This window comes from Heterocephalus glaber, unplaced genomic scaffold, assembly GCF_053883595.1.
Source record: "Heterocephalus glaber isolate CG9 unplaced genomic scaffold, H.glaber_assembly_v1.0 deba00001608, whole genome shotgun sequence".
NCBI classification, from domain to species: Eukaryota; Metazoa; Chordata; class Mammalia; order Rodentia; family Bathyergidae; genus Heterocephalus; species Heterocephalus glaber.
This window is the reverse complement of record NW_028258379.1, coordinates 1,150,840-1,166,861: the sequence shown is the minus strand read 5'-3', so window position 1 is coordinate 1,166,861 and position 16,022 is coordinate 1,150,840. Positions and strand designations below refer to the sequence as shown.

Genomic DNA, 16,022 nt, shown 5'->3' with positions numbered 1-16,022 from the left:
TATATTTTCCCTTCAGAAATAGGACTTATCACTTCAGAACTTCTCCACATATAAGAAGGTTGTTAAAAAGATCCTGGTGGTCACAAACATGATATGCATCTGCCTCATCTTTCACTATTCTCACAGAATTAAATAACTTAATTGCTTTGCTAATAAGTTATAGAATAGTTTTTCTCATTTTTCTGGTTATTACATTCCCCTGCAATTTTCTATCTACTATTTTTATATCCATTGACATAAACTGTCAGACTACCTTCCTTGTAAGTTTTTAAAATTAGCAATGCCTGTGAATGTATTTACTAATGTATTTCTTATGGTTGTACAGGAACTTTTCTGTCAATGTTTTCAATGTTTTAATCTTTCAGCATCTAAATGTCACAATCATTCTTGTGTTGAGTGAAGGTCAGGTAGGCGCAGCTTGTCCAGCTCTGGCCCTTAAGTCTTTTTATTGCCATGCTGTTACTTGGTCCAAGAAGCAGCTGGTCTCTGTTCTTGTGCATTGACATATGCCTGGACAATTTCAAATAACTCCAAAAACACAAGAAGAGATGAATCCAAAAATCATAAAAATGCTCACGTGGATACTTCCTGAACCTAGTTGTTTAGGGTGCAGGGGAACATTATGCTTTTACATGGCTGAGACTGATGCCAAAGATGGCTCAAGAGGCTCAGATGGTCTTTTTTAAACAAGAAAGACGGATTTGACCTTGACATTTTCCTTTTGTCTTTATCATAGATGATGAAACAAATACAGGAAATGCTGTCTAATGATGTTCCTTAGGTCTAACCGTTCATTCAAAGGATTCATTAGTTCATAAACATTGATTCTTTTTTAAGAAACATTGACCTTAAATTGATCCCAGGCCCTAATTCTTTACTCTGAAAATGGACATTTGCGGATAAAAATGCAGCAAAGTAATTTTATCAAGGTTATAATAAGTTTAAGAAGAAAATCAGAAAAGGGATATTTCTCAGCTTTGGTCCTTCACTGTTTCTACTTTGCATGTCCTTTATTCAGGATTGTACAACTCCCCACTTACATTCTCAAGAGCCAGGACATCAGACAGCTTCCTTTTGGGGTGTCTTTTCTCCTGCATCAACAGCATTTTAAAAGGTGCAAGTTGCTTCATGGTCCATGGAGTAGATGCCTTGATCTTTTCGGAGCATTTGTCTGTGCTTTCTGACATTTAAGGATTCTCCTTTCTCAGTGCTGCCCAGGTGTCCAGAAAGACTTGGATGGATGAATGGCACTTTCCAATATTGGTGAATAGTGTGCTACTCTGGATAATAAAAATAAACCCAAGCAACAGGATTCCATTTCAGAGAGGGGGTAGCAGAGCAGGCAGTAACCAATCAAAAGTATCCAGAGAACCAAATTATGCCCAGCGGAATCTTCTTGCATATCGTTGGTTCTGTTTCCATGGTGCTAAGAATCGCTTGAGATATTCAAAGGCAATTGAAATGCATTTAGGCCACAGCTAACAAGGGGATAATCTTAGGAAAATCAGAAATGAGTAAACATTACCAGCTAGTAAAATAAGCAGTACCTCCTCTATACTGCTTGCTTTTCTGTTTAGGAGTATATATATATATATATATATTTAACATCTGGAAATTATGTGTGCTTCTAACTTAGTCCAAAGATGACTCATTTCAAGATAGTGCCACAACTGCCATATGTTAACATACAGACATTCTAGGTTGCTGAGTTTTTAAATTTATTTTTAAACTAATTTTATTGGTACATTTTAGGTGTACAATATAATAACATTCATCACTGGAAATTGGCACCTTTATATAATCGCTCTTGATTCTTATTTTTTCCCCATTCCCCCGACCTCGCTTCAACCCCTCCACCCTTCCCTATCTACAAAGACTTTGTTTCCATTTTTTCTTTTTCTCAAATTAATTCCATTCCCTTCTTTCTTTTCCCCCACTCCTCCAATTTCCCCCTTTTAAACTTATTTTTTAAGCCTTAAGTTATGAATTCATATCACCGTTCTCTCCAGGGCCAGCTTCAGGAAAGTGGAGACAGGTGCAGGAGGGTCCCTTCTCCTGCGGTCACAACTCCTCACCGAAGGGGCAGGGCCAGAGATTGCTTTCTGTAAGATCTGGTGACTTTTCAGCCTTTCAGAGGCTCCAGGGGACATTCAAAACCTGCTCAGAGAAGGAAGCTTAGTCTGGCACATTGCGCATCACCAGCTGTTGTCTTCTAGCACATTGGAAGGAAGCTGGAAAGAAGACTCGAGATGGACGCAGGAAAAGGAATAGACTGACATGAGGAATCAAGGACAGCAAAGACAAAAAGTCCGTTTGCTAGTTTTTTCCTGAAGGAATTGCATAATGGTGATAATAGGACCAAGATCTTGCATTGCTCTACTTATTTTATGATTTTGTTTCACAAATGATCTTTTAGCACTCGCTGTGGTTAGACACCATTACACAAATATTAATTATTAAGTTTACATGCATTACCTCACTTCTTTCTCATAATAACCTGTAGCAGCAGGCACTTCTGTGATCTCCACTGGAGAGATGAGGAAAGAGGCACACAGAGGTCGAGGTGGGGCTTCCAGGAGTGTGGGGTAGTCAGGGCAGTTCTGGAATTCTGCATCCACGTCACAGGGCAGCAGAATCACAGCTGTCAACCCCTCTACTCTGTGGGTCTACAAGATAGATGTTTCCAGCTCTTTTTGAAAGCTTTGATCTTAGGAAATGGGGATGAGGAGAGAGGTCACTTTAGTGGTAACAAGCTAGCTCTAAGAATCCAGTTGGATTTATAATAGTGTCTATACAGGGTTTGAAAGACAGAGTATAGAAATTCTTCCAGAGTTCTGGAACACTATCATTGTATTTAACTTTGAATTAGAGATTTTGATGTTAATCAGATAAAAATTTTCAATTTTGAAGAAAAAAAGAGGTTGAATTTTCCCAGGGAGCAATTGGACATTAACTTGATGGTCTATGTAAGAAACCTCACTCTTGGTCACTGGAAAACAGAATAGTGGGATAGGAGAATCAAGGAAGAACCTCAGAGTGTTTTGTGGAACCTAAAACTTAGAATCATGGAAAATTTCCTGGCCTGTGTTGTGAAAGTAGTGTTCTCTTGGAAAGGAATAAGAGTTATTTACTATTTCCAACTGGATAATCGCTTCATTATGTCCACACATGTTTATGGCTAAAGCAAAAGCCCATTGTGGTACCAAATCCCCACCCGAAAATAGCAGTATCATATTTCACCTAAAGTATCTTAGGCTGTTCTAGGGAACAGTACATTTTACTTGAGATTAAAAAGCAATTTTCAAACATCTTTTATGTAAGAAAAGGTGTTAAATCTTTCTGGTGCGCGTATTTGTGTGTGTGCGTGTATGTGTGTGTGTGTGTGTGTGTGTGTGTGTGTGTTACTGGTATTAAATCCAGGGCTTTCACATTGATTGCTGAGCTTGCAATCTCCCTGCCTCAGCATCTCAGGGTGCTGGGATTACAGGCTCTTTCTGGGCATTAAATTGTGTTTTCACAAACTATTGTGTTACATGTTGAAGCCTAGCTTTTAAGTCTCTGAGAGCCACAGAAGATATAAATAGTGGTTCACTTTAAAGTCTCAACATAAACAACTTTGGTTCCCAGGAAACATTTGGCAATTTCTGGAGACATTTTTGGTTATCAGGACTGGTAGTGGTGGGATATTGCTACAGACATCTAGCTAAAGACAGAGACACTGCTATACATCTTAGAATTCTGTGGACATTCAAAGGGAGCAGGAGAGATTCATTTGCTTGTGGTGAGATTTGAGGAAAGCATAGTTAGTGGAGCCCTGTGAGTTTCCATGGACCTTTTTGCACAAATGAGACAAAAGTTTCCCTTCAGGTTACCACAGCCCTCTGACCACACAGCTTGATGGGCAGATGATATCTTTATGTGATGCTGGATTTCAGTCCCCACCTGCCCCTCTTCTGGAACTCCTGCAGGGGACAACTTTGCTGACGTAGGCATGCTTAGTTTCTGAAGTACCATGGATGCAAAGAGCATGCATTTTTCTTACCCCAGTTCCTGTGGGTACACATACCTCAGGTAAGCCCCAAGGATAAGCTTCTGATTGTACCCATGCTATACTTCATAAGTGTGAGAGTGAAGAGGCCTCCTCAAGGTGATGGTGACTGCTCATAAAATCTTACCTATTTCTCTTGTGTAGAAAATTAATCCTGAGAGAAGGAATAGGCAGCCTGATCCTGGCTGCAGCTCCATGTGACATTCTCCATTAGACTACTTAGTCTATTGCACAATTGGTCCAGAATCTGTAAAGAAAGGGAGTAAGATAAATATTTCAGAATCTTTAACATATATCCATCCACCTATCCATCCACCCATCTGTCTATTGATTCATCCCTTTATTAATTTATTCTACAAGTGCCTTCAGCATTTTTATGTGGCTGGTCTGCTGCTGCAATTTATGGGTAAAATTTTAAATAAGATACTATCTGCTCTCAGAAGTATAGCACAGAGTGATGTCACAATAACATGATGTAACATGTTGCAATAACATGACCAGTGGATGTGTATAGGGATTGTTTTGAGAACATGGTAGCAGAAGAACGACTCAGTCTAAGAGGAGCAGAGACATCTAGGATCTGAGCACAAAGGGTGGCACTTGAGCTAAGTTTTCCAAGCACTGTAGGAGTTTTACAAGCATATTTGGAGGTGAGCAGGAAAATGGAATCCAGGGTGATGCTGTGGTTTTTGGCATGCATTACAGTTACTGTGTGGGGCCAATAACTGGAAAAGAAGATGTAGAGGGAGAGAGTTCTAGACATGTTGCTTGGAAATGATGGGATGTGTGCACCACCTGGAGTTGTCTACTGCCCAAATGAATGTAGGAGGTGGGAGGGAAGAGAATAGGGAAAAGATGTTTTGATTGAGAACCCTAATATAACTCCATACTGTGTTAAGTGATTAACATGCTCTATTTCATTAATGGTCTCCAAATGTACAGGTCACACACTATTATTTCCACCTTACAGACAAGGAAAGCAAGACTTTTCTGAAGACCACACTGTGCTAGAGCTGAAATTTGAATTCAGGTCTGCCGATGTTACAGCCCTCAGCCTCTCCAGAATCTGAGGCTGCTTCTAGGTGAGTTGAAAGAGTGTGAGACAGGAGAGTATGTTTGGGAGTATTAACCCAGACTTGCTGTGTCACCCTGCATTTCCATTGGTCTTATTAACTGTATCTAGGTGTCCCTGTCAAAGTAATTAATGGCTCATCATTTAGCTTATACTAGCTAGTCTTTCTTTTTTCTCTTGTATTCTCATGTAAAAGCTTTACCATAGCAATATCATTTTATTACTCTTTATTTATATACTTTATACATAAAATTTGAGCCATATTTCTGAGACTCAGTGCTATTACTGTTAGGTGTAATGGTTTGCTAACTCACAACCAACCTAATTAAATCTGCTTTGATAGAAGCATAACATTTTTGGAGCCAGAGAACTAATCATTGCAGTCAAACAAGCTCCTAGCTTAAATTTTGTCTCCAGAAGATATAACCCATATCCCACAAGCTAATGTCAGCACACAATTCAGAAAAACTGCAGCTGGCGATGTCACAGAGGAAGCTTTACTTAGGTTTATTTTTGAGGTTGCCAAAGTAGAAAAACATGAGTTTATTGTGATGAGAATCCACCCTTGTTCAATCTTTCTCAGTTTCTTTTCACTGTCTCAATCTATTTCTGTTTGAGTCTGTCTCTTTCTTCTTAGTTAACAAATTGGCATTTGCTTTTTTAAATTCTTTAATTTTCAAAGATAGAAAATCATGGAGTCTTTTGGAGGAGAAACAGTCTATCCAATCAGGTTAATAGGCATGGGATATTGGCTTGGATGTTCTCATTTTCAAGCACCCATTAATGAAGTAAATAAATAAATAACTTCATTCCACTTAAATCATTTTTGATCTATTGAGTAGTAAATGCAAGTCATCCAGTAGAGGGCAGTGGTGACTTATTCTTTAATGTCCTCAGTAGAAAATGGACATTTAATAATGAATTCATTTTCTTGATATAAATTGTTCAACACAGAGACAGATGAGATGATTCTTAATGCAGTGAAACCATAGTAATTCATATTAACGGAATCAGATTTTGTGATTATGTGCCAGGGGAGCCCTGTACTGGGAACTAGGGAGACTGCTGTCTGGTTTTGTCTCCTCCTTTTGGCTTTTTGATCTTCAGATAATCTTTTAAGCACTCTAAGCTTCATTTTATTCTTCTAAAAATGACAAATTTGGTGTAGTTAAAGGCTAACTTCTCTTTTGCTTTGAGGAACATTTATTCTATGAAAAAGTAGGCTAAATAAGTAAATTAAATTATTAATTTGTTTTATTTTGTTTTGTTTTGTTGAGACAGAATCTCAATATGTAGTTCAGGCTGACTTTGAACTTACTATGTAGCCCAGACTGGTCTAGAACTCGCAGCGATCTTCCTGCCTCACCCTCTGGAGTGCTACAATTCCAGGGGTAGGAGCCCACTCCTGGCCTAAATAAATTAAATTTGAAAGACATTCTTGGGAAAGTTTACAGGGGGTAATTCCCAGGCCTCGCAGATGATCACAGTCATTGGGCCCTCACTCCAGCACCCTCTGGAAACAGGGGTTAGCCTGTGGGTGGTGGGGCAGCATGTCTACCGCTAGCCCTCCTGGCTCCTGAAGTGGCACTAAGACATCCATTTGAGTTTAAAATGTGCCTCATGGACATTGACACAGCAGATATCAATAAAGACTACTTTCCAGTGTACTAGACATTACAGGGCTCACATTGCCAGTTCTTCTCTGGATCCTGGGAAAATAAGATTTAGATCTAGAATCTGCCCCAAGACCTACTTGGTTTAAAGGTAGGACTTTTGAAAAGGGATTGGGTCACGGAGGCTCCATCTTTTAGGGCTGAGTTAGGGGTGAGTTCTGCAGTTGAGTGTGCTGTTGCTAGGTAGGGCCTGGTCAAAAGAGGCAGCTACTAGGCGGAGGTCTGGAAGGGTATCTCTCCCTTCTGGCTCTTCACTTCCCTCTCTTCCTGGTTGTAGCTTTCCTCCACCCAGACGCTTTTGCCTTGCTGTTTCTGTGTGTAAGCCTGCTGAACATGCACTGAAACTTCTGAACTATGAGCCAAACTAAACTGCACCTTTAAGTTTAGGTGTTGGATATTTTGTCCCAGTGATGAGGAAGGTTGCTAAGATAAGACTATACCTGCAGCTCCTTGCTTCCTCCTCCCTACATTTCTGTAAGGAGCCAGGTAGTGAATACAGCCACCTCCCCTCATCTGTGGGCTCCACATTCTTGGATTCAACCAACTGTGGATGGAAAATAGTCTTTAAAAATTGTATCTGTATGGAACATATATACCCTTTTCATTCCCTAAAGAGTGCAGTGAAGCAACTATTAACATACATTTTTACATTATATGAGATGACTTAAAGTACATCTTAAAGTACATAGAGAATGTGTGTAGGATTTATGCCAATATAGTGGCATTTTATATAAGGGATTTGGGCACCAGAAGATTTTGGGATTTGCAGCGGCTCCTGGAACCAATGGATAGTGGGGGCCAATTGTATGTTATTCTTTGTGGGTCATATGGTATCTTCATTAACAGTAAACTCAAATATTGAAATGTAAAAATAGCTATGTGAATTATCTATTCCAGTGTAACAATGTACTGCAAAATTTAGTGGCTTAAAACAACATGTGTTTATTATTTGATGGTTTCTCTGGGTCAAGACTCTTGGCATGGTTGAAGTGAGTCTTTTTTTTTTTTTCCTTTAAGTTTATTGGTACATTTTAGGTATAAAATATAGTTACATTCATCATTGGGATCTTGTACCTTTACATGAGTATCTTGGTTCTTATTTTTTTCCCCTTCCCCTGCCCTCCCTTCACCCCCTCCACCCTTCCCTATTTGCAAAGACTTTGTTTCCATTTTTTTCCTTTTCTCATATTTTTTCTTTTCCCTTTTTTCCTTTCGCCAACCCCTCCCACTTCCCCTGCTCCTTTAGACCTTTTATTCCTATTACACAATATCAATTATACACTTTTAAAATTACAATATCAAGATCTAGAAGACATTACCACAGATTTTACAGAATTTGAAAGGATATAGAAAGCATATTACAAAAATCTTTTTTGAAATAAATCTGACAACTTCTAAGAAGTACTTTGGAAGACAAATTAATGAAACTAACTCTGGAGGAAATATAAAATTTGAATATCACCCATTAAAGAAAGTATATTCCTAGCTTGAAAACCTACCTATATGACAATAACAGGCTCATATACATTTTAACTGATAAATTATATCAAATATTTAAACCAGAAAGAAAAAGCCATATGATCCTGTCAGTAGTTGGAGGAAAAGTATTGGACTAAATTCTATAGCTGTTCATGGTAAAAGCTATCAGGAGACTAGAAGTAGAACAGAAACTTCTCAACAGATAAAAGACATGTACTCCATACTTTCAGGAAAAATATCTTATATGAATGGAGAAGATACAATGCTTTCTCCCTAAGGTGGGGAACAAGGGCAGATATGCTTACTCTTTATCTGGCCAGTAAACTTTGAAACATAGGCCCCACCAAAATAGTCTGGCAATAAAATGACACAATTTGGATAGGATTGGCAAGGTAGAAGCAAAATCTTTATATGTAGATGAAATGATCATGTACAGAGAAAATGCTAAGAAATCTCTAGGGGCCCATAGAACTTGTATTTGAATTTAGCAGGATTAGAAAACACAAGGTATATATAAAAATTCAGGTCTATGTATACTTGCTATAAATGAAGAATTGGATATTGAAATTTAAAAGTTATGTAGGAGTACAAAGGACTTAGAAAAGTAAAAGCAAAAAACAAACAATGTTGGAAAAGGTTTAGTACCTAATTTTAAGACTTCATGTAAAGCTACAGTAATCAAGGCAGTGTTGGTGTAAGGAAAGACATATAGATCATTGGAATAAAACAGAGAATCTAGAAATAGAACCACACATATATGGTCCACTGAGTTTTGAAAGATTATTTAACAGTAACATTTTATAGAACATAAACTCAATTCAAGAGCAGAGGAAAAGACAGTGTTTTCAGCAAATGGTTCTAGAATACCTGGTATCCATATATAAAAAATTAACTTCAACCCTTTATTTCCATATATAAAAATAACTTGAATGGATCTATGAACCTAAATATAAACAACTAAAACTATAAAACTTTAAGAAGAGATTATAGGGGAAAATGTTTATGAATTTAGGATAGGCAAGAATTTCCTAGGATATAAAAAACATGACGTATAAAAGAAAAAAATTGATAAACGAGATTCCATCAAAATTTAGAACTTTAAATGACATCATTAAGAAAATGAAAAGTAGTCCTTAAAGAGACCATATTTGTAATGCATATAACCTATGACCAAAATATATAAAACACTCTTACAGCTCATTAATAAACAACTCAATTAAAAAGTAGACACAAGAAGATGATAAATAGCCAGTACAGCACAAAGAAAGGTGTGCAACACTAGAATCAGAAAAATATTAATCAGTACAATAACAAGATTGAATTATACACTCATTAGGGAGATGAAGTTCATGACTTTTTCTTTTTGTTGGATTCTCCCCCTTTACATTTAATTTCTTGTCCCCCCTGATGAGTTCATTCTGCTTTACTTCCTGGGGTTGTGATCCTCATTGTCTGTTCCTAGGATATTATCTAAATTTTTTTGGAGTGCTGGTTTGGTATTCATGAAGTTCCTAATGTGCTCTTTGTCATGAAAGTATCTTATTTCTCCATCCATTTTGAAAGATAGTTTTGCAGGGTACATCAGTCTGGGCTGGAGGCTGTTTTCTTTTAGGGCTTGGAATATGTCACTCCAACCTCTTCTTGCCTTGAAGGTTTGCACTGAGAAGTCTGCTGTGATTCTGATGGGCTTTCCTTTGTATGTGATTCATTTCTTTTCTCTAACTGCTTGTAGAACTTTGTTCTTCTGTTGGGTTTCTAGAATCTTAACTATTATATGCCTATGTGTAGATTTTTTTTGATCAGGCTATTTGGAGTCCTATATGCCTCACTTATCTGTATGTCAAGTTCTTTCCCCCTGCTTGGGAAGTTTCCTGCCATCACTTCTGTGAACAGTTTTTTATGTCATCTGCACTCCCCTGTTTCTTCTTTGACTCCTATCAGTCTTATGTTATTCTTCTTTGCATCATCTAGCAGCTGCTGGATTAATTTCTCGTGTTCCCTTACAATTTTGAAGCAATTTTTCTTTTCCTGGTCACTAATTGCAATCTTATCTAACTAGAAGACCTAATGAGTCTCCTATTCTGTTGTGTGTTTTTTTTCCCATTGACACCATGGTGACACTAGTATGGGTCCTTGATTCTAATAATTATGGAAATTAAAACTAAAACATGGATTTACAGGAAAAAGCTTTAATTGGAAAGTATGGGATAATGGTAGTTTGAGGAACTAACAAAGATCTGACTGGCTTTTAAGAAAGGAGGGTAAGAAAAAATAAGAAAGAGTTCTAGCTTGAGGAGCTGGAGGGAGCACACTTTGAGCAAGGGCATTAGGCTGGCCCACCCACAAAAGCAGAAGGCTAGTTTTTCAGAATTAGAGGAGGGGGGTCTAGATCTTGTTCTGGGTTTATAGTTCAGGTTGAATCCTCTTGACTTGAGGGGTAATTTTGTTCAATTTGTCAGGACTTGAGGGCAGTTTGAATCCTATGAGAGAAATCCTCATGGCTTGAAGGGTGATCTTAGTCATGTGATGCTTTGCTGGAATCCAAGGCAATTGTAGGTTTAGGGCAATGGAGATTCTGGGTGTAGCTGAATGTCTCCATCAGTCTCTTTTACTGGTGTATTCAGCTTGAAGGGCAATAAAATAGGCTAGGTAAATGTAAAACTAAGGAACCTTGTTTTACTAGTCTTTAGAGAGATACTTCCTGAGTGATTGACATGCTTATATGCAGAGCTGAGACAGATCTGACCCAGAGTTTCATAAAATGAAGGTCAAGGTTTCTTCTGCTTTCAGTTATCTATTGGGCACTTGTGGGTCCAAATGGCACAGTTTTTAAGCAAAACCCACTTTTAAGTCCTGATTGCTTTAGGAAAAAATACAGTTCATGCTTTCAATGAGTAACAGATTAAAGGCCCAAGAGTTTGTTTGTTCTTTGTCTGATGGCAGTCTCTGAATATGTCAAAAATGTGTTGTTTTCTCTGTTCATTCTGCTATCTCACTTCATTTTCTGTTTTCCCTTTGCTGTCTTCTGCCTAAGCAGAGGCTGATAGCAGATAAGCATCCATATCTCCTCTTACAGGTACCCAATACTTTCTAGCTCCTTACTTGTCCAGGAGGAAGGACATGTTTTGGTTTAGCTCTAAAATGACCCCAGAAGGTCTCATGTGTTCAGTGGTAGACCTTTGGGAAGATGTTTGAATCACAGGGGCACTGTATTCATCAGTGGATTCATTCATTGATGAGTTCGGTAGCTGAATGTGTTTTTAGAAAATGGAGCCTGGTCAGAAGAGTGGCACACTGGAGGTGAGACCTGGAAGGGTGTATTCTTGACTCCAGCTCTTCCTGTCTCTCTCTCTGTTTCCTGCCCGCCATGATGTGAGCTGCTTTCCTCCACCATGCCCCTCTGCCATACCATTTTTGCCTTGCATCCCACCAACCATGCACTGAAACCTGGGAAACATGAGCCAAAATAAACCTCTCCTTCTTTAAATTGTGCATGTTGTATATTTTGTCCCATCAGTGGGAAATTAATTAATACAGAGCACTCATTTTCAATTTTAATATGAGGTCTTGTCTGAGGCTGCTGATTAATTGCCTGATTTCCTACAATTCTGATAGTTTCCTTATGGGACAGATTGGAAAGGGCAAAAGGATTTGTTGGAATCATGTTTGGGAGGGGGAAAATAGGGCTTATAAATAAGTCTATAAAGAAGCCTGAGAAGGTATCTGGCCTTTTTAGAATGCAGGTTGTGTAATACATTGTTTTCCCTCAGAACCAATTTCATTTGTGGCTTCAGAACTGACTCTAGTTAGCATTTCTGAAACCACAAGAACATTTGCATTCACCATTCTACTAGGGACGATTCTGAAGTTTTGAGCCTGTACAAATGATGTCATTTACCGACATGGGAGAAATTTAAGTGTAGAAAACATGGATTCAGTTTTGGACATTCTGAATTTTAGGGAGTATTAGACAACTCATGAGGATGTGAATTTGGAATACAAGAGAGGGGTCAGTGTTAGGAACACATTGAGGGACTCATCAGAGCGCAGATGGGATACAAAGAAGCGATTGCTAGGATATGTGAACAGATCCGGAGAAAAAGAAGAAGGCCCAGGACAGTCCTGGGGTATTCTTATGTTCAAAAGTTAGGAAGGAGAAGAGGAGAGGTCAACAATGGCTATTGAGAAGTAGCCAGCACCTATGAAGTAAGAGGACAACAGGATATGTCTTGTCTTTGAGGCCAAGTAGGTGAACTACTGAGGACTGAGTATGTTAAGATGAGGATCACTGGTGGGATAGTGATGGGGGAAGACTAACTAATAAATTGAAGAAAGAGTGAAAGTGAAATATAGACAATATAGATAACTTGAACTTTGCTTTAAAAAAGATCAGTACAAAATGGAACAATAGCTGGAGGGTAATATGGGATCTCAGAAGTATTTCTTTATTAAGATGAAACATGTTAGCCTGACATGGTAGCACAAGCCTGTAATCCCAGCACTCTCAGAGGCTGAGAGGGGAGCAATGTAAATTCAGCCCAGCCTGGGAAACTGAGCAGCTTAGAAAGACCCTATCTCAAAATAAAAATAAAAAAGGGCTCAGTGTAAAGGTCTTGGGTTCAGTCTCCAATAACAATGACAACAAAAAGGGATGGAACATATTGTACATATTTTAATGCCAATGCTTTAAAAAACTATGGAAATTATGAAAAAAACTAATAGCAGGTAAATTGCTATGATAATTAAATCTAAATTAATACAACCACAATTATTGTTTTTATGAAGTACAGTGGATCCTGGAGTTAAAAGTGGCCTGACATACGAAAAACTTGAGTTACACCTGAAATTTTAGTTTAATTTACCAAGTATCGAATTATGACTGGAATGCTACCAGATTGTACTTCCAGATGGTCTCAGGTGTAGATTTAACCCTTGAAGAGTTCTGGAAGGAAGATTACAACATCTTTTCCTCTGTGGAGTTAATTGAGAAATCCTGGGCCAATGTTTCTCTAAGGACACTGAGATCCGCCTGTGTCCAGGAGAGAGACTTTAAAGGCTATGTAGAGGAACTGTAGCCTTCAATAAATCAACTTGAGATACAACCAGCCCTCTTCAACGAATTGAGTTCATAAGTCAACAGTCCACTACAACAGAAAAAAACATTGCATTATCTAAGTATTTTGGTTATAAATGCTGAAAACACAGTTCAAAGTACTCGAACCCAAAGAAAATAATTAACACAAACACCAATGGGAAGCATGTAAAAATGGTTCATAGAACTGAAAGAAAAGTCTTGGACTCTAGAGATTTATCACTGATTAAATCTCTCCAACAATTTATTTCTTGTCCTGTTCTGCTTTTCTTGCATGTTGCTCTCCTTCTCTCAAATTTTAGACATGTTTCTTCTACATGGTCAGTGAGTTTGGTGAAAAAATGCTTCCAACCTATATTTTTCCAAGGCAAGAGAAAACCTCTCTAATAGCACTAGCAAGTGAGTCCTCAGAGGGTGCTGAGTGGTTGGATAGATCATGCTTACTGACTCATTTGCACTCATACATTCTCTTCTTCTCAACATGCCATTTTTAAGAGACTGCAGAGTGGGAATAAAAAAGAAAAAGAAAGACAGAAAATACAAAATGCAGTTCGTTTGCTAAAAATCCATGCACCTCTTCTCTCCCAGTAGGGAGATGGACCCAAAGTTGCATGTGTCTGCCTTCAAGTCTGGCATCTGTTTGTGATGTTATTCTTTTTGGTCTAGGTGTAGTTCAAACAGGTTTAAATACATTAAATCCTAAATTTGGTGACCACTAAAGCACACAGCATCTAGGGTTACAGAGGAAGATAGGATGACCAGAATAAAACTCCCACTGTTACTTCTCTAAGAGCAAGTTACCAACCTAATTCCCCTACATTCTGCTTACTGGGAGGAACAACAGTGAGGAGTTGTCTTCCCCTCTGTGTGATGTTAGAGTGCGTGTGTGGTGGGGGTGGCGAGAAGAGCCTAAGGAATTTGCCATCAGGCTTGAGGATCTCTGACAACACAACTCCTTATCAGGAAGCCCATTAGGTTTCCTGGCAACTCTGTGCGCAGTGAGAAACCTGGTGAGAGAAAGAGACCAGACCTGGCCTAACTAGTAGTGGGGGTGTGCTTAGAGGCATGAGGGGCACATTAACTAGAGGCCACAACCTGTCATGTGTCATCAAAGAAAAACTCCATAAAGACCCAACTTGTTTTCTTTGGTACAGTACTGTCTTAGTTACTTCATCATTGCTGGGGGGAAAATACTTGGCACCCACAAGTTAAAGGAGGAAAAGTTTATTTTATCTCTTAGTTGGTAGAGTTTTCAGTCCAAAGTTGACTGGCCCCAAGTTGAGTGGCATGGCAGAGGAGAAATAGTCTATGGAAGGGCAGGTAGGAGGCAGAAAGCAACAGACTTTCCTTTCCTTTGACTCCATTCAAACTACAAGCCTATCAGTTGGTCTCACCCATACCCAAGGCGGGTCTTCCCATTATCCACACCCAGAACTATGCTAAACCACAATCCGATTATCACACACCCACTATCCAGCTACTTCTCCAAAACCCCATCTTTGAGTGCATGAGGCTTTGAGGGGAGCCATAACAGGTGCCCTCTGTCCACCTGTCCAAGAAAAGCTGTCAGAATGTTCTCATTGCCAGGTAATTAGTTTACTCAAAATTGTGCAAACAAGAGTTATTGTTCCAAGTTCACCTGTACTTTTTCTCTTATTTCTCTCCTTGTCCTAATCAATCAAGCCTCGCTGTGTCCTTTGAATTGTCTCTTTCATGTCTATGAGCAGGTATCTTCATGCATACACCTGGGGGTTAGGACTTCAAGATATGAATTTGGGGAAGTCCAGTTTCTAACAAATAAACAAAAAACAAAGCTGAATAAATTGATTAGTTGTATAAAGAAGAGATGTGTTGTTCAGAGCCGTCACTCTACACAGAGCATAGAATTGATCTCAGTGACTCTTTTGTGGAAGCAGGGAGAGTGGGGACTGGCAGAGTAGGTTGATGTCAGCTAAAGAATCCTGGTTGTTTCCATGCAGGTTGTTCTGGTGTGTGGGCACCTAGCACCTAGCAGTGTGTTCTGTAAAGCAGTCCATCAGCAGTTGGCTCACTGTCATAGCAAGAGGCTAGCACTGCTGGGTTGGCTCCCAGAATCATGCACGTACAACTCAGTTGTTGATTAGTTAAGTGTGTTTATCACCAGTGCTGGAAGTTCTGTAATTACAAAACTGTCTTTTATGGATTAATTAAGTCAAAATCAGTTGTGTCGGCAACTTGTTACCTTGGCTGTAGGATGATCTCTCCTAGGGGTGAGGGACATTTAAAACATTTTCACTAGTAAAAGAACAATAACTATGTTAGCTTTCCATCGCCATGATGAAATATCAGAGATGAACAATTTATAGAGGAGAGGTTTATTTTGGGTCATGATTTCAGACATCCCAGTCCCTGGTTGTTTGGCTCTGTTGCTTCTGGGCCTGAGGTGACGTAGTCATTTTGGAAGGAATATATAGTGGTGGATACTTCACCTCATGGCTGAAGAAAACTGCTTACTTCCTCACAGCTAGGAAGGCGGGAAGTGGCCAGAGAACCCTTACCCTCTTTATGGACAACCCCCCATGATGTGACTTCCTTCCAGTAGGCCTCACCTCCTAATGTTTCCACTACCTCCCAAAGGCTGAGGCCAAGCCCTTGACACATGGGCCTTGAGGGTATATT

The 16,022-nt window shown here is 39.0% G+C and overlaps 2 long non-coding RNA genes across 2 annotated transcripts in view; one reads left to right on the top strand and one right to left on the bottom strand.

The window, feature by feature from the left end:
• Window positions 1–4,156, bottom strand: part of LOC147822733 (uncharacterized) — a 38,938-nt gene extending 34,782 nt beyond the window's left edge. The window contains exons 1-2 of the long non-coding RNA XR_015444987.1: window positions 2,476–4,156; window positions 1,041–2,157 (exon numbers count right to left, since the gene is read on the bottom strand). This is a non-coding gene — a long non-coding RNA (uncharacterized LOC147822733). The remainder of the gene's footprint in view (window positions 1–1,040; window positions 2,158–2,475) is intronic.
• Window positions 4,157–4,589: 433 nt separating this feature from the next.
• Window positions 4,590–13,525, top strand: LOC110346605 (uncharacterized). The gene is made up of 3 exons (XR_002390748.2): window positions 4,590–4,698; window positions 5,019–5,130; window positions 13,063–13,525. It is a non-coding gene; the product is annotated as an uncharacterized LOC110346605 (long non-coding RNA).
• Window positions 13,526–16,022: the final 2,497 nt, after the last annotated feature.